This window comes from Moschus berezovskii, chromosome 15 (genome assembly GCF_049115385.1).
Source record: "Moschus berezovskii isolate FMDL1 chromosome 15, NW_MosBer_1.0, whole genome shotgun sequence".
Lineage (NCBI taxonomy): Eukaryota > Metazoa > Chordata > Mammalia > Artiodactyla > Moschidae > Moschus > Moschus berezovskii.
The window spans coordinates 36,739,338-36,758,866 of NC_142474.1; the positions used below are offsets into that span (position 1 = coordinate 36,739,338).

The window sequence follows — 19,529 nt, forward strand, 5'->3', positions numbered from 1 at the left end:
TCTCCCCAGTGTAACTCATTAGGCAGCATGACAAGCTTCTCTTCCCCTTTTGATTAGCTTGTTTTCTGCCTTTGAAGCTAAGCCCTCATTAACGAATTCTGAGATGGGAGAATAATCCTAGCCATTGCCAGCACATTTGTCCCTGGAGAATACTTTGCTTCCTATCATAAAGGAGTTGTTGTCAAGCCCCAGGCTTCACAGTTTCAGTGTGATAAAGCCTTGGAGAGTTTCTTTCTTTCTCTGGGAATCCAATTTCTCAATCACATGCATTTCAGGGCTAATTACACTGATTTATTGCACTGGGCTTTCTCTTAAAAGTTCAGTGGGAGGGAAGACACTTTGAAGGATCAGCATTTAATGGAAAAGCAGAGAACCAATGGTGCAAAGTCAGTTTCAGGGGATGTGCTGGGCCAGGGGGAATAGTAGTTACCTTCAGTCCCAGAGAGAGATTTCTCTTTCCTATATCATCTTGAGAGTCTTAGCACTTGACTAAGACTTAGCATTTGTGGGCTCACATTCTATTCTAATGATTTGATGTGTGTGGATCTTCTTTCCTCGTTGTTGCTATTGTTTAGCTGCTAAGTTGTGTCTGATTCTTTGCAACACCATGGACTGTAGCCCGCCAGGCTCCTTTGTCCAAGGGGATTCTCCAGGCAAGAATACTGGAGTGGGTTGCCATGCCCTCCTCCAGGGGATCTTCCCAACCCAGGGATCGAATCCAGGTGTCCTGCAATGCATCTACATAATAAAGGAGTGGAAAGTGGGTAGTCAAAAGATATTGACACTGGGGTAATGAGGATGTCAGTCTCAACATCTTTATTACGTAGATGAATTTAATCCTCTCCCAGTAAGAAAGACTCTTCCCTAGGAGGAGGAAGGGGAATGAGGTTTTGGTTTTAGTGGGTTGTTTGTTTTTTTTTTTTTGGTGGGCTAGGGGAGAGGAAAACTGGAGAGGTGGGCTTCCCTGGTGGCTCAGACAGTAAAGAATCTGCCTGCAATGAGGAGACCAGGTTCGATCCCTGGGTTGGGACGATCCCCTGGAGGAGGGCATAGCAACCCACTCCAGTATTCTTGCCTGGAGAATCCCCATGAACAGAGGAGCCTGGTGGGCTACAGTCCACGGGGTCACAAAGAGTCGTGCATAACTGAGCAACTGACACTTTCACTTCAGTGAGGAGGTGCTCCAAAATAATATTCATGTAAAGAAAATGAGTAGGAGATAAAAGACGTTGGGACGTGTGATATATTTAGATTTCTTTCTCACAGATTAAATTTATTTTTAAAATTATTTTTTCGTTATTAGACTCTAATTCCTGGAATGTGACATTACTCAGAGATTTGACTTCTTGTCCCATGGGTTAAAGAATTTGTACATCTGTCAATGTCCACCAGTCAAAGAAGAATGGACACCTCTGTAATCAAAGATAAAGTTAGGTTTATTGAGTTTGCTTCAGCAAAGGAGAACACACGCTGAGGACTCAAGGCCACCTCGGTAGGAGGAATTTGGGAGTTGCTTATCACAGCATTTGGGCATGTGCCCAGAGTTTATAAGAAGGATCTAAGAAAGCCAAGGGCCAGCTGACAACTGGGACTGTTTTTCACTTTCTGAGGTCCTTGTGGATGTTGGTGCTTATGAGTGTGAATTAATTATTGTCCGAACTCATGCACATACCAGGCTAAGTTCATCTAAACAAAAATTTTCCTTGAATTACAAACAAAAGGCCATCAGCTTTTCTTTTTTAATTTGCTATGATAGTCCTGATGGATAATGTTTTAGGTGAAGAATTTTCTCAGTGTCCAGGAATATCATTGCAATTTATTTTGATCACTTTTCTATGTAACTATCTATCATAGAAGATTATATGGTAGGTTTTTAATATCTCTCATTGGGGCCTATATTCGGTAGACTATTTTTTTCAGATGTGTATTAATTTCATCAAGATTTTCAAATGATTTTACATAAAGTTGTACAAAGTAGCCTCATGATTTTTTAAGATTTCCTGTTTTATGTTTTTTTCCCTTAACATTTCTAATTTTGTGTGTTTGCCCACTTGTTTTACTAGTTAGCAGTTTGTCTATTTTACTGTTTTTTCTTTAAAAAGAACCAGCTTTTCTTATTAACTTTTGCTTCCATCTGTATTAATTTCTTCTTTCTGCTTTTTTCCAGCTTATTTGTTCTTTTCTTTTTTTTTTTAATATTATTTTATTTATTTATTTTTGGCTGCATTGGGTCTTTGTTGCAGTCCGTGGGCTTCTTATGGAGGTGGCTTCTCTTGTGGAGCACAGGCTCTAGGTGCGCTGGCTTTGGTAGTTGCAGCATGCATGTTCAGTAGTTACAGCTCACAGGCTCTAAAGTACAGGCTCTGAAGTTGTGGCGCATGGGCTTAGCTGCTTGGCAGCATATGGAATCTTCCCAGACCATGGATCAAAACTGTGTCCTCTGCATTGGCAGATAGGCTCCCATCCACTGTGCCACCAGGGAAGTCCCTTTTATTAGTTTTTAACTTTGTTTTTTTAATTCACTTATTTTTCACTTTTTGTTGGCATAGTTGTACACTTTTCCTTCTATTTACTGCTTATCATTGTTTATAGGAAATTCTACGGTTTCATTCAGCATTTTTTCTTTGACCCAAGAGTTTGTTTAATGGGTTTTTAAACTTCCAATTAGGTAGTCTGATTTTGTAATTAATTTATAGTATTTTTGTCAGAATGCAATACTTTAGAATTTATTGAAGTTTTCTTTCTAGCTAAAGATATGATCAATCTTCACAGTGGAGAAGGTGTATTTTCCATTATTGGGATTAAGAGTTAGATATATAAGAAGATCCAACCAGTCTATTCTAAAGGAGATCAGTCCTAGATGTTCATTGGAAGAACTGATGCTAAAGCTGAAACTCCAATACTTTGGCCACCTCATGAGAAGAGTTGACTCATTGGAAAAGAGACTCTGATGCTGGGAGGGATTGGGGGCAGAAAGAGAAGGGGACAACAAAGAATGAGATGGCTGGATGGCATCACCAACTTGATGGAGGTGAGTTTGAGTGAACTCCAGGAGTTGGTGATGGACAGGGAGGCCTGGCATGCTGAGTCGGACACAACTGAGCGACTGAACTGAACTGAACTGAAGTTCTACTTGATTATTACACTGAATAAGTTTTCTGTATTCTGGTTTTTTTTCCCTCATATGATCTTTTTGGAATTGAGCAAGGTATATTAGAATTTTCTACTATTAGTGTTTTTTTTTCTTTTTCCTTGTGTGTGTGCATGCACATGTGTGTGTGTGTGTGTGTGTGTGTGTGTATGCTAGTCACTCAGTTGTGTCAAACTCTTTGTGACCCCATGGACTGTAGCCTGTCAGGCTTCTGTGTTCATGGAATTCTCCACTCAAGAATACTGGAGGAGTAATCCCAAGATGGCAGAGGAATAGGAAGTGGAGATAACTTTCTTCCCCACAAATTCATCAAAAGATCATTTGAACAACTTCCACAAAACAACTTCTGAACACTGGCAGAGGACACCAGACATCCAGAAAGGCAGCCCGATCTCTTTGAAAGGAGGTAGGACAAAACATAGAAGACAAAAACAGACAAAGGATTCAGGGAAGGAGACCCGTCCTGGGGAGGGAGTCGTGAAGGAGGAGAAGTTTCCACACAATAGAAAACCCTCCCTCAGGAATGTCAGCTGGAAGCTTTGGAATCTCAGAGGGCAACATAACCAAAAAAAAACCACACACCCAGAATATGCACCTAACTGCAACCCCTCTGCCAGCAGCAAGCGGGGGCTGGGCAGGGAGGCATGGGCTGCATTCGGTCCTAAGGGTAGGGGCTGGCTTGAATGCCCTGAGGACAATCTGAGGGCACTAATGTGACATAGCAACCCAAAGGGTGGGATCACCGGAGAGACCCAAAAAAAAGGACCTTTCCCATGAAAGCCTCTAAAACTGCACGGTAACCCCTGGCATGCTCACAGAACAAAGGATCATGCCCTAGTGAATACCAAAGGACAGAAAACTGGCTGCCTTTTAGGGCCCTCCCTCCTCAAAGGCAGAGAGGCAGGTGCGTGACAGCCAGAGCCGGAAGGCAAAGGGCCGCTGCAATCTTGGCCCCAGAGACCGCGTATTCCACCAAAGTGTGAGCAGGTTGCTAATTGCTAACCATGTCTTCCTGGGATCCTGGATGGTTGACATCTGCCAGGAGTGTCAAAGTCTGAGATCAGCTCCCCAGAGGAGATACACGGCACACCCAGGACTATGTCCTTGCGGTGCACCCAGAAACTGAGTGGCTGGGACCAGGGAGGTGCATAAGATGCATGGCCCACCAGGGACAATGTGCTTGCCAAGCACCCAGTCGCCTGAGTGACTTGTACCTGGGGAAGGCACAAAATGCATAGCCCATCTGGGTCTGTGACCTTGCAGAGCACCCGAGAACCTGAGTGACTTAGACCTGGGAAATGTGTGAAATGCAGGGTCCACTTGGGACAGAGCTCTAGCAGACCCTGAGCAATGTGAACCCAGGAAGTCCATGGCACCTTGGGCTGTGGCAAACCCAGTGTGGTCCATCCACTGCGAGCACTCCACACTTATGCCAGCGGTATTTGTTGGCAGTGACACTTCCTCTCCACAGCACAACTGAATAAGTGAGCCTGAATAAGTGGCCACCTTGGCCCCCTCGTGTCAGGGCGGAAATTAGACACTGAAGAGACTAGCAAACAGTGGAAGTCAAAAGAAACAAAGAAGGGGGAACTGCCCTAGAAGTGAGAGCTGCAATAGATTAAAACCTTTTCTTTACTGCATTCATTGCAACACTGTTTACAATTGCCAAGTCATGGAAGCAATCTAAATGTCCATTGACAGACAGATGAATGGATAAAGAATATACACATATGTGGAATATACATATATACAATGGAATATTGCTCTGCCATTAATAAGAATGAAATAATGCTATTTGCAGCAACATGGATGATCCTGGAGATTATCATACTAAGTGAATTTAGATAGAGAAAGACAAATATCATATGACATCACTTACATGTGGAATCTAAAAACAATGATACAGATGAACTTGTTCACAAAGCAGAAATAGACTCAACAACTCAGAGAACAGACTTATAGTTACCATGGGGGGAAGGGCTGAGGGGAGGGATAGATTGGGATTTTAGGATGACATGTGTACACTGCTATATTTAAAAGTTAACCGGCGGCGCCGCGCTGGGCGCTCGGTCTGTCTCAGCGGTGGGGAGCGAGCCAGGCCTCCCGCTGCCGCCGCCGTGTAGGGGTGTGCAGCCCCTGGCCAGGCCGCGGCCGGGGCAGGCGCGCAGAACCTCTGTTATGCACCTTAAGCCATACTGGAAACTCCAGAAGAAAGGGCAACCTCTGGAAATCGACACAGAAACTCAGAGAACTCCTATGAGCCACCAGTGGGCTATCAGCGATGAAAAATGCAAAGGTAGCTATATGAAATCAAGTGTCTTTCCTTCAGCCTCTCTTGGTAAAGCATCATCTCGAAAGCCTTTTGGAATCCTTTCTCCAAATGTTCTGTGCAGTATGAGTGGGAAGAGTCCTGAATAGAGCAGCTTGAATGTTAAAACCAAGAAGAATGCACCGTTGGCAACGATCCACCAGGGTGAAGAAGGGGAAGGGCCACTCGATATCTGGGCTGTTGTGAAGCCGGGAAACACCAAGGAAAAGATAGCATTCTTTGCAGCCCACCAGTGCAGTAATAGAATAGGATCTATGAAAATAAAGAGCTCCTGGGATATTGATGGGAGAGCTACGAAAAGAAGGAAAAAATCAGGGGATCTTAAAAAAGCCAAGATACAGTTAGAAAGGATGAAGGAGGTCAACAGTAGATGCTACCAGCCTGAGCCTTTTGCATGTGGCATCGAGCATTGTTCTGTGCATTACGTGAGTGACGGCGGGGATGGCATGTATGCCAGGAGGCCTCTTTCGGTCATACAGATGGTTGCCTTCCTTGAGCAAAGAGCCAGCGCTCTGCTAGCCAATTGTGCAAAAAACTGCACTAACTCACCTGCTGTGGTGCGGTTTTCTGGGCAATCCAGAGGTGCACCCCCCGCCCCTGAGCCTTTGCCCGCCCCAGGAGCATGTGAAGAACCTGCAGAAAGGCGAAATCCTGAGGTTGGTGAACCACAGAGCGAGCCCGTCCGTGTCCTCGACATGGTAGCCAGGCTGGAGTCCGAGTGCCTGAAGCGGCGGAGCCAGCGGGAGCCTGGGAGCCTCTCGAGGAATAACAGCTTTCGCCGCAATGTGGGCCGCGTGCTGCTTGTGAATGGCACCCAGGCTGAGGAAAGCAAAGCAGACAAAGGCACCTTGGAGGTTCCTGACACTCAGGTGAAAACTGTGGGGTCAGTATCTGTGGGCTGCAGCCCCTTAAGAGCTGACCGTTGTTCTCCTCAGGGGGACCAGGCCTGGGACGGCGCGCCTCGAGGCTGTCCCTCGTTGCCGGCAGGCATGAGTCTGCACACAGACAGTGCAGAATTAGAGCCAGATCAGCAGACTGCTATGAAAAGCAGCAACAGGCACGATGTGGAGATGACAGAGGAACTTGTTGGGCCACCTTTTCCTCCTCTCACCTGTCCCCAAGCCATTGAATTGTCCACAGATGCTGTTGATGGCATTCGTGAAGAGCTTGTGCCACTTGCTAACCAAAATCCTGATCAGCGCAAAAAAGAATCTTTGTGCATTAGTATCACTGTGTCCAAGATAGAGAAAGACCAGACTTCCAGTTCAGAGTCCTATGAAGACCCACTTCCAGGGATGTTGTTTTTTTTGCCGTCTGGTCAGCACCAGTCAGGCCATTCCCAGTCAAATGAAAGCACAACAGAAGAGTCTTCCGAGGCCAGTCAGCTTGAAGAGGCTGCTGAAGGTGACAGTTCATTTGAGGAAAAAAGTGTCTCGGTTGATTCATTTGTCCCACTGGCCTCTCCGGTGGAAAGTACATTACCAATGCTTGAGGCATCCAGCTGGAAGAAGCAGGTGTCACATGACTTTCTGGAGACCAGGTTTAAAATCCAACAGCTTTTGGAGCCTCAGCAGTATATGGCTTTTCTGCCCCACCACATCATGGTGAAAATCTTCAGGTTACTTCCTACTAAGAGTTTAGTGGCTCTTAAATGTACCTGCTGCTATTTCAAGTTTATCATTGAATATTACAATATCAGGCCAGCAGATTCTCGCTGGGTTCGGGATCCACGCTACAGAGAGGATCCGTGCAAGCAGTGCAAGAAAAAATACGTGAAAGGGGATGTGTCCTTGTGCCGGTGGCACCCCAAGCCCTATTGCCAGGCACTGCCCTACGGGCCAGGATACTGGATGTGTTGCCACCGGTCTCAGAAGGGCTTCCCTGGCTGTAAGCTGGGGCTCCATGACAATCACTGGGTCCCCGCGTGCCATAGCTTTAACCGGGCAATCCATAAGAAAGCAAAGGGGACGGAAACTGAAGAGGAGTACTGAAGTGTATGTGCGAGGCAACAGGCCGATTTAAAAACCGCAAACCGCCACCTAGATGCACCATTTCAGCAAGTATCCCTCTCAGAGCCGCCACGCCAGGAGAGTCTCTGCTACTCCATCAGGACCGCCACTGCTCAGGCAGCTTCAGTCTCTGAATTTAGGATCTGTATAAGAAAACTGGTCTTGTCATTTTACAGTGGTGCCTCACGTTTGATTCAGGGTTGTATCCCACGGTTTGACTCACCTGGCTGTGAATAACTATGCCTGTTTTCCCAAATCAAATCCTTGAGGACGAAGAGTTGCCACCATCAAGAACGTTCAGCAGAGTTCATCACAGACTATGCAGGCAATCCCCGAAAAGGGGTTCTGGGAATGTTTGGAGCACTGGCTGGCCCCGTATTTGAAATAAGTGAATAGTGTCCTATGAAAAGAAAAGCAGTACTCTTGGATGAAAAGTATGCTTATAAAGGAAAAGTCAGGCACCTTACTTAGACCTTGTATGCTTGATCTGTGAGGTTGATGTTGTGATTGGAGATGGATTTCATGCCCTGTGGTGTTTACAGTGTATATAATGGTTGTGTTTTCCTAGGGCTATGAAAGTGCCCATTAAACCCGAGCGCCTTTACTTTAGATGAGTGCTTTTGGCCCCTCTGTAAATAACAACATTAAAATCCAGTTGTAAATAGTGGACGCAGACTGACCATAATCACCACAATGCAGCTAGGATAGTGTTGCAGCTACAATCGTGTGGGTTGTTTTGGGTTTTTTTGGGTTGGGGGGTCTCATCTCAAATTTGTACATCCTGTATAAAATATGAATGTTTCCCAAATAAACTATGAATGTTTTCTGTATAATATATGAATGTTTCTGAGAAGAAACTCTAAATAGTTAAAGAGGTTAACCTGTTGAAAGGATACCAAATAATGGTTTAACTGGACAACCCTAAAAGTTAGCATAGAGAACAATCCTTTGTTATATTTTAGTGATTCACCAAGAATGAGAGAATATATAGTCAGATTATAACATTTTTGTCTATTTGATTCTTTCTGTCTGGTTACAAATTTTTTTTTAACTTCAATAAAAACATGCATCTTAAGTGGAAAAAATAAAATAAAATAAAAGTTAACCAATAAATGTCGTGGGGGGAGAAAAAGATAATCAACAAGGGCCTAATGTATAGTAGAGGAAACTCTGGTTGATATTCTATAATAAATGGGAAAAGATTTTGAAAAACAATAGACAATGTGTATTTGTATAACTGAATCACTTTGCTGCACACCTGAAACAAACACAAAATTGCCAATCAATTATACTTAAATATCAAATAGAAATCTTTAAAAAATCTGAAAGTAAAAGTGTCTCTGGTTTTAATTCTTATCATATAACAAAATTGAGAACTCTGTGGTCTTTTAATTTGTATATGCCTGATATATCTTTGTTGATGCTTTTATTTTTAACCTCTTGAGTCATTTTGGTTTTGGTTTGTTTTATACACAACACGTTCACTTGCTTTGTATTCAATCTGAAAAATGTTTTTTGATTACATTCATCAAATGATCAAAATGGTATGTAAGATTTCAATCCTTACATGTCATTTTGTTATATATGTTTAAATATTTACATCTCTAAATATAGTCTTTATCTGTAAGGTTACAGTCTTTATCTTCTTTGTAATCTTGTCTTTCTTACATGCCTTCATTGCTTGTAAAAGAGTTATCCTATTCCATATTATCCATTGTATTAAGTTCAGTTCAGTCGTTCAGTCGTGTCTGACTCTTCGTGGCCCTGTGAACTGCAGCACACCAGGCCTCCCTGCCCATCAACAACGCCCGAAGTTGACTCAAACTCATGTCCATTGAGTCGGTGATACCATCCAACAATCTCGTCCTCTGTCGTCCCCTTCTCCTCCTGCCCTCAATCTTTCCCAGCATCAGAGTCTTTTCTAATGAGTCAGTGGCCAAAGTATTGGAGTTTCAGCTTCAGCATCAGTCCTTCCAATGAATATTTGGGACTGATTTCCTTTAGGATGGACTGGTTGGATCTCCTTGCAGTCCAAGGGACTCTCAAGAGTCTTCTCCAACACCACAGTTCAAAAGCATCAATTCTTCTGTGCTCAGCTTTCTTTATAGTCCAACTCTCACATCCATACATGACTACTGGAAAAACCATAGCTTTGACTAGACAGGCTTTTGTTGGAAAAGTAATGTCTCTGCTTTTTAATATGCTGTCTAGGCAAGCATCTTTTAATTTCATGGCTGCAGTCACCATCTGCGGTGATTCTGGATCCCCAAAAAATAAAGTCTGTCACTGTTTCCACTGTTTCCCCATCTATTTGAAGTGGTGGGACCAGATGCCATGATCTTAGTTTTCTGAACATTGAGTTTTAAGCCAACATTTTTACTCTCCTCCTTCACTTTCATCAAGAGGCTCTTTAGTTCTTTGCTTTGTACCTTTAGGATGGTATCATCTGCATATCTGAGGTTATTGACATTTCTCCCATCAATCTTGAATCCAGCCCAGTGTTTCTCATGATGTACTCTGCATATAAGTTAAATAAGCAGGGTGACAATATACAGCCTTGACGTACTCCTTTTCCTATTTGGAACCAGTCTGTTGTTCCATGTCCAGTTCTAATTATTGCTTCCTGACCTGCATACAGATTTCTCAGGAGGCAGGTCAGGTGGTCTGGTATTCCTGTCTCTTTCAGAATTTTTCACAGTCTGTTGTAATCCACACAGTCAAAGGCTTTGGCATAGTCAATGAAGCAGAAATAGATGTTTTTCTGGAACTCTCTTGCTTTTTCCATGATCCAACAGATGTTGGCAATTTGATCTCTGGTTCCTCTGTCTTTTCAATCCAGCTTGGACATCTGGAAGTTCATGGTTCATGTATTGCTGAAGCCTGGCTTGGAGAATTTTGAGCATTACTTTGCTAGTGTGTGAGATGATTGCAATTGTGTGGTAGTTTGAGCATTCTTTGGCATTGCCTTTCTTTGAGATTGGAATGAAGACTGACCTTTGCCAGTCCTGTGGCCACTGCTGAGTTTTCCAAGTTTGCTGTCATATTGAGTGCAGCACTTTCAGAGCATCATCTTTTAGGACTTGAAATAGCTCAACTGGAATTCCATCACCTCCACTAACTTTGTTTGTAGTGATGCTTCCTAAGGCCCACTTGACTCCGCATTCCAGGATGTCTGGCTCGAGGTGAGTAATCACACCATCATAGTTATCTGGGTCGTGAAGATCTTTTTTGTATTTGTATTTGTATTCTGTGTATTCTTATTTGTATTCTGTGTATTCTTGCCACCTCTTCTTAATATCTTCTGCTTCTGTTAGAAGCATTAGACAAAAAGATACCATTTCTGTCCTTTACTGTGCCCATCTTTGCATGAAATGTTCCCTTGGTATCGCTAATTTTCTTGAAGAGATCTCTGCTGCTGCTGCTAAGTCACTTCAGTCGTGTCCGACTCTGCGTGACCCCATAGACAGAAGCCCACCAGGCTCCCCCATCCCTGGGATTCTCCAGAGAACACTGGAGTGGGTTGCCATTTCCTTCTCCAATGTGTGAAAGTGAAAAGTGAAAGTGAAGTCATTCAGTCATGTCAGACCCTTAGCGACCCCACGGACTGCAGCCTACCAGGCTCCTCCATCCATGGGATTTTCTAGGCAAGAGTACTGGAGTGGAGTGCCATTGCCTTCTCCGAAAGAGATCTCTAATCTTCCCTAATTTTGAACCAGCCTGTTTTTCCATGTCCAGTTCTAACTGTTGCCTCTTGACCTGCATACAAATTTTTCAGGAAGCAGGTTAGGTGGTCTAGTATTCCCATCTCTCTTTTTTAAAAAATTAATTATTTTATTTTAATTGGAGGCTAATTACTTTACAATATTGTAGAGGTTTTTGCCATACCCTGACATGAATCAACCATGGGTGTGAATGTATCCCTCATCCTGAACCCCCCTCCTACCTTCCTTCCCACCCCACCCCTCAGGGTCATCCCAGTGCACCGTCTCTGAGCACCCTGTCTCATGCATCAAACCTGGACTGGCGATCTATTTTACATATGGTAACATACATGTTTCAATGCTATTCTCTCAAATTATCCCACCCTCGCCTTCTCCCAGAGTCCAAAAGTCTGTTCTTTACATCTTTACCTCTTTTGTTGTCTTGTATATAGGGTCACTGTTACCATCTTTCTAAATTCCATATCCATGCATTAATATACTGTATTGGTGTTTTTCTTTCTGATTTACTTCACTCTGTATAATAGGCTCCAGTTTCATCCACCTCATTAGAACGGATTCAAATGCATTCTTTTTAATGGCTGAGTAATACTTCATTGTGTATATGTACCACAGCTTTCTTATCCATTCATCTGCAGATGGACATCTAGGTTGCTTCCATGTCCTGGCTATTATAAACAGTGCTGCAATGAACATTGGGGTACACGTGTCTCTTTCAATTCTGGCTTTCTAGGTGTATATGCCCAGCTATGGGATTGCTGGGTGGTATGGCAGTTCTATTTCCAGTTTTTTAAGGAATCTCCACACTGTTCTCCATAGTGGCTGTACTAGTTTGCAATACCACCAACAGTGTAAGAGGGTTTCCTTTTCTTTGCACCCTCTCCAGTATTTATTGATTGTAGACTTTAGGATAGCAGCCATTCTGACTGGCATGAGATGATACCTCATTGTGGTTTTGATTTGCATTTCTCTGATAATGAATGATGTTGAACATCTTTTCATGTGTTTGTTAGCCATCTGTATGTCTTCTTTGGAGAAATGTCTGTTTAGCTCTTTGGCCCATTTTTTGATTGGGTCGTTTATTTTTCTGAAATTGAGCTGCAGGAGTTGCTTGTATACTTTTGAGATTAATTATTTGTCACTTGCTTCATTTTCTATTATTTTCTCTCATTTTGAAGGTTGTCTTTTCACCTTGCTTATAGTTTCCTTCATTGTGCAAAAGCTTTTAAGTTTAATTAGGCCCCATTTGTTTATTTTTGCTTTTATTTCCATTACTCTGAGAGGTGGGTCATAGAGGATCTATCTTGCTGTGATTTATGTTGGAGAGCGTTTTGCCTATGTTTTCCTCTAGGAGTTTTATACTTTCTGATCTTACATTTAGATCTTTAATCCCTTTTGAGTTTATTTTTGTATATGTTGTTAGAAAATGTTTTAGTTTCATTCTTTTACAAGTAGTTGACCAGTTTTCCCAGTACCACTTGTTAAAAAGTTTGTCTTTTCTCCATTGTATATTCTTGCCTCCTTTGTCAAAGATAAGGTGTCCACAGGTTGATTCCTCCAGTTCCATTCTTCTTTCTGAAGATAGCTCTGACTATTCTAGGTTTTTTGCATTTCCATACAAATTGTGAAATTATTTGTTCTAGTTCTCTGAAAAATACTGTTGGTAACTTGATAGGGATTGTACTGAATCTATAGATTGCTTTAGGTAGTATACTCATTTTCACTCTATTGATTCTTCCAATCCATGAACATGGTATATTTCTCCATCTATTAGTGTCATCTTTGATTTCCTTCATCAGTGTTTTATAGTTTTCTATATATAGGTCTTTTGTTTCTTTAGGTATGTTTATTCCTAAGTATTTTATTCTTTTCGTTGCAATGGTGAATGGAATTTTTTCCTTAATTTCTCTTTCTGTTTTCTCATTCTTAGTGTATAGGAATGCAAGGAATTTCTGTGTATTAATTTTATATCCTGCAACTTTACTATATTCACTGATTAACTCTAGTAATTTTCTGGTGGTGTCTTTAGGGTTTTCTACGAAGAGGACTGGGCTTCCCTAGTGGCTCAGATAGTAAAGTGTCTGCCTGCAGTGCAGGAGATCCAGGTTCAATCCCTGAGTCAGGAAGATCCCCTTGAGAAGGAAATGGATTGTGTCATCTGCAAACAGTGAGAATTTTGCTTCTTCTTTTCCAATCTGAATACCCTTTATTTCTTTTTCTTCTCTGATTGCTGTGGCTAAAACTTCCAAAACTATGTTGAATAGTAGTGGGGAGAGTGGACACCCTTGTCTTATTCCTGACTTTAGAGAAAATGCTTTCAGTTTTTCACTGTTGAGGGTAATGTTTGCTGTGGGTTTATCATATATGACTTTTATTATTTTGAGGCATGTTCTTTATATGCCTGCTTTCTGGAGGGTTTTTATCATAAATTGGTGTTGAATTTTGTCAAAGGCTTTCTCTGCATCTATTGAGATAATCATATGGCTTTTATCTTTCAATTTGTTAATGTGGTGTATCACATTGATTGATTTGTGAATATTGAAGAATCCTTTCATCCCTGGGATAAAGTCCACTTGGTCATGATGTATGATCTTTTTAATATGTTGTTGGATTCTATTTGCTAGAATTTTGTTAAGGATTTTTGCATCTATGTTCATCAGTGATATTGGCCTGTAGTTTTCTTTTTTTGTGGTATCTTTGTCTGGTTTTGGTATTAGAGTGATGGTGGCCTCATAGCATGAGTTTGGAAGTTTACCTTCCTCTTCAATTTTCTGGAAGAGTTTGAGTAGGATAGGTGTTAGCTCGTCTCTAAATTTTTGGTAGAATTCAGCTGTGAAGCCATCTGGTCCTGGGCTTTTGTTTGTTGGATGATTTTTTATTACAGTTTCAATTTCCGTTCTTGTGATGGGTCTATTAAGATTTTCTATTTCTTTCTGGTTCAGTTTTGGAAGGTTTTGTTTTCTAAGAATTCCTCCATTTCTTCCAAGTTGTCCATTTTATTGGCATACAGTTGCTGATAGTAGTCTCTTATGATCCTTTGTATTTCTGTGTTGTCTGCTGTGATCTCTCCATTTTCATTTCTAATTTTGTTGATCTGATTCTTCTCCCTTTCTTTCTTGATGAGTCTGGCTAATGATTTGTCTATTTTATTTATCTTCTTAAAGAGCCAGCTTTCAGTTTTGTTGATTTTTGCTATAGTCTTTGTTGTTTCTTTTTATTTCTGCCCTAATTTTTATGATTTCTTTCTTTCTACTAACCTGGGGTTCTTCCTTTCTCCTTTTTCTAGTTGCTTTAGGTGTAAAGTTAGGTTATTTATTTGATTTTCTCTTGTTTCTTGAGGTAAGTTTGTACTGCTATGAACCTTCCCCTTGGCACGGCTTTTACTGAATCCCATTGGTTTGGGGTTGTCGTGTTTTCATTTTCATTCATTTCTATGCATATTTTTATTTCTTTATTTCTTCTGTGTTTTGTTGGTTATTCAGAAGCATGTTGTTTAGCCTCCATATGTTTGTATTTTTAATAGTTTTTCCCCTGTAGTTGACATCTAATCTTACTGCATTGTGATTAGAAAAGATGCTTGAAATGATTTCAGTTTTTTTTTTAATTTACCAAGGCTAGATTTATGGCCCAGGAATGATCTATCCTGGAGAAGGTTCCGTGTGCACTTGAGAAAAAGATGAAATTCATTGTTTTGGGGTGAAATGTCCTATAGATATCAATTAGGTCTAACTGGTCCATTGCATCATTTAAAGTTTGTGTTTCCTTGTTAATTTTCTGTTTAGTTGATCTATCCATAGGTGCGAGTGGGATATTAAAGTCTCCCACTATTATTGTGTTACTGTCAATTTCCCCTTTCATAAAGCATTTGCGTTACATATTGCAGTGCTCCTATGCTGGGTGCATATATATTTATAATTGTTATATCTTCTTCTTGGATTGATCCTTTGATCATTACATAGTGTCCTTCTTTGCCTCTTTTAACAGCCTTTATTTCAAAGTCTATTTTATCTGATATGAGCATTACTACTCCTGCTTTCTTTTGGTCTCCATTTGCATGAAATATCTTTTTCCAGCCCTTCACTTTCAGCCTGTATGTGTCCCTTGTTTTGAGGTGGGTCTCTTGTAGACAACATATATAGGGGTCTTGTTTCTATATACATTCAGCCAGTCTTTGTCTTTTGGTTGGGGCATTCAACTTACTTACATTTAAGGTAATTATTGATAAGTATGCTCCTGTTGCCATTTACTTTGTTGTTTTGGGTTAGAGTTTATAAACCTTTTCTGTGTTTCCTGTCTAGAGAAGATCCTTTAGCATTTTTTGAAAAGCTGGTTTAGTGGTGCTGAATTCTCTCAGCTTTTGCTTGTCTGTAAAACTTTTGATTTCTCCTTCATATTTGAATGAAATACTTGCTAGATATAATAATCTGGGTTGTAGGTTTTTCTGTTTCATCACTTTAAGTATGTCCTGCCATTCCCTTCTGGCCTGAAGAGTTTCTATTGAAAGATCAGCTGTTATCCTTATAGGGATCCCCTTGTGTGTTATTTGTTGCTTTTCCCTTCCTGCTTTTAATATTTGATTTTTGTGTTTGAGCTTCATTAATTTGATTAATATGTGTCTTGGGGTGTTTCACCTTGGGTTTATCCTGTTTTGGACTCTCTGGGTTTCTTGGACTTGGGTGGCTATTTCCTTCCCCATTTTAGGGAAGTTTTCAACTATTATCTCCTCAAGTATTTTCTCATGGCCTTTCTTTCTGTCTTCTTCTTCTGACTCCTATGATTCGAATGTTGAGGCATTTAACATTTTCCCAGAGGTCTCTGAGGTTGTCTTCATTTCTTTTAATTCTTTTTTCCTCTCTGCTTCATTTATTTCCACTATTCTATCTTCCTCTTCAGTTATCCTATCTTCCGTCTCAGTTATTCTATTGTTTCCATCCAGAGTGCTTTTGATCCCAGTTATTGCATTATTCATTATTGATTGACTCTTTTTTATTTCTTCTAGGTCCTTGTTAAACATTTCTTGCATCTTCTCAATCCTTGTCTCTAGTCTATTTATTTGTAGCTCCATTTTGTTTTCAAGATTTTTGGATCATCTTTGCTATCATTATTCTGAATCCTTTTTCAGGTAGACTCCCTATCTCCTCCTATTTTGTTTGGTTTGGTGGGCATTTATCATGTTCCTTTACCTGATGAATATTTCTCTGCCTTTTCATTTTGTTTAGATTGTTGTGTTTAGGGTGGCCTTTCTGTGTACTGGAAGTTTGTGGTTCCTCTTTATTGTGGAGGTTCTTCCCTGTGGGTGGTGTTGGATGAATGGCTTGTCAAGGTTTCCTAGTTAGGGAAGCTTGTGTCAGTGTTCTGGTGTGTGGAGCTGGATCTCTTCTCTCTGGAGTGCAATGAAGTGTCCATTAGTGAGTTTTGAGGTGTCTACGGGCTTGGTGTGACTTTGGACAGCCTGTATTTTAATGCTCAGGGCTATGTTCCTGAGTTGATGGAGAATCAACGTGGTATGTCTTGCTCTGGAACTTGTTGGTTCTTGGGTGGAGCTTGGCTTCAGTGTAGGTGTGGAGGTTTTTGGATGAGCTCTTGTCAATTGATGTTCCCTGGATTCAGGAGTTTTCTGGTATTCTCAAGTTTTGGATTTAAGCTTCCTGCCTCTGGCTTTCAGCCTTATTCTTACAGTAGCCTCAAGACTTCTCCATCCATACAGCACAGATTATAAAACATCTAGGTTAATGGTGAAAAGATTCTCCACAGTGAGGGACACCCAGAGAGGTTCACAGAGTTACATGGAGAAGAGAAGAGGGAGGGTGGAGATAGAGGTGACCAGGAGGAGAAGAGAGGGAATCAAAAGGGGAGAGAGCCATCTAGCCAGTAATCAGTTCCCTATGTGCTCTCCAGAGTCCAGAACACCCAGAGAGGTTCATGGAATTACATAGAGAAGAGAATGGGGAGGAGGGAGATAGAGGTGCCCAGGAGGAGAAGAGGGGCAGTCAGTTGGGGGAGACCAATCTATCCAGTAATCAGTTCCCTAAGTGTTCTCCACAGCCTGGAAAACCCAGAGAGATTCATAGAATTAAGCAGAGAAGGAAAGGGGAAGGGAGGAGATAGAGGTAACATGGGGGAGAAAAGGGAGAGTCAAAAGGGGAGAGAGCAGTCAAGCCAGTAATCACACCCCTAAGTAAAAAAGGGTACTGAAGAGTAGATTCTTCAAGATACAAAATTGACAACAAACACCAAATAGCAAAGATTGAAAATCTAGAGTAGAGGTTAGACTCTCAAAAATACAATATTAAAAACACAAAACAAAATCAGTCACAAAAATTATAAATATATATATATGAAATTTGTTTTAAAAATAAGGTCTTTTTTGCAAGGTAATGGTAGGTTAGGTCCATACCATTTCTGTCCTTTATCGAGCCCATCTTTGCATGAAATGTTCCCTTGGAATCTCTAATTTTCTTGAAGAGGTCTCTTGTTTTTCCTATTCTGTTGTTTTCCTCTATTTCTTTGCATTGATCACTGAGGAAGTCTTTCCTATCTCTCCTTGCTATTCTTTGGAACTCTGCATTCAGATGCTTATATCTTTCCTTTTCTCCTTTGCTTTTCGCCTCTCTTCTTTTCACAGCTATTTGTAAGGCCTCCTCAGACAGCCATTTCGCTCTTTTGCATTTCTTTTCCATGGGGATGGTCTTGGTCCCTGTCTCCTGTACAATGTCACGAACCTCCGTCCAGAGTTCATCAGGCACTCTATCAATCAGATCTAGTCCCTTAAATCTATTTTTCACTTCCACTGTACAATCATAATGGATTTGATTGAGGTCATATCTGAATGGTCTAGTGGTTTTCCCTACTTTCTTCAATTTAAGTCTGAACTTCGCAATAAGGAGTTCATGATCTGAGCCACAGTCAGCTCCTGGTCTTGTTTTTGCTAACTGTATACAGCTTCTCCATCTTTGGTTGCAAAGAATATAATCAATCTGATTTCGGTGTTGACCATCTGGTGATGTCCATGTGTAGAGTCTTCTCTTGTGTTGTTGGAAGAGGGTGTTTGCTATGACCAGTGCATTCTCTTGACAAAACTCTATTAGCCTTTGCCCTGCTTCATTCCGTGCTCCAAGGCCAAATTTGCCAGTTACTCCAGGTGTTTCTTGACTTCCTACTTTTGCATTCCAGTCCCCTAGAATGAAAAGGACATCTTTTTTGGGTGTTAGTTCTAAAAGGTCTTGTAGGTCTTCATAGAACCGATTAACTTCGGCTTTTTCAGCATTACTGGTTGGGGCATAGGCCTGGATTACTGTAATATTGAATGGTTTGCCTTGGAAACGAACAGAAATCATCCTGTCGTTTTTAAGATTGCATCCAAGTACTGCATTTCAGACTCTTTTGTTGACCATGATGGCTACTCCATTTCTTCTAAGGGATTCCTGCCCACAGTAGTAGATATAATGGTCATCCGAGTTAAATTCACCCATTCCAGTCCATTTTAATTCACTGATTCCTAGAATGTCGACGTTCACTCTTGCCATCTCCTGTTTGACCACTTCCAATTTGCCTTGATTCATGGACCTAACATTCCAGGTTCCTATGCAATATTGCTCTTTACAGCACTGGACCTTGCTTCTATCACTGGTCACATCCACAGCTGGGTATTGGTTTTGCTTTTGCTCCATCCCTTTATTCCTTCTATAGTTATTTCTCCACTGAGCTCCAGTAGCATACTGGGCACCTACTGACCTGGGGAATGTCAGTATCCTAACATTTTGCCCTTTGTTACTGTCCATGGGGTTCTCAAGGCAAGTATACTGAAGTGGTTTGCCATTCCCTTCTCCAGTGGACCACATTCGGCTGTGGTCCATGTGATCAGATCGGCTAGTTTCCTGTGATTATGATTTCAGTTTGACTGCCCTCTGGTGCCCCCTAGCAATACCTACCGTCTTATTTGGGTTTCTCTTACCTTGGTCGTGGAAAATCTCTTCACAGCCGCTCCAGCAAAGTGCAGCCGCTGTACCTTACCTTGGACGAGGGGTATCTCCTCAAGGCCTTCCCTCCTGACCTTGAACGCGGAGTAGCTCCTCTCGGCCCTCCTGCGCCCGCACAGCCACCGCCTGTTGGACTTGGGGTAGCTCCTCTTGGCCGCCGGCCCTGGCCTCAGGCGTGGGGTAGCTCCTCACCGCCGCACCTCTTTGCGTGGTTCGTTGCGCCAGGGCCGGCGTCTCTCGCGTCGCGTCTGAGCCGCCGGGGCCGGCGTCTCTCGCGTCGCGTCTGCGCCGCCTAACAGAAGCAGAGGATATTAAGAAGAGGTGGCAGGAATACACAGAAGA

General features: G+C 41.8%; 1 pseudogene; it reads left to right on the forward strand.

Moving 5' to 3' along the window:
- Positions 1–5,204: 5,204 nt before the first annotated feature.
- On the forward strand, positions 5,205–8,564 carry LOC148775415 (F-box only protein 34 pseudogene; annotated as a pseudogene).
- The last annotated feature ends 10,965 nt before the right edge of the window (positions 8,565–19,529 follow it).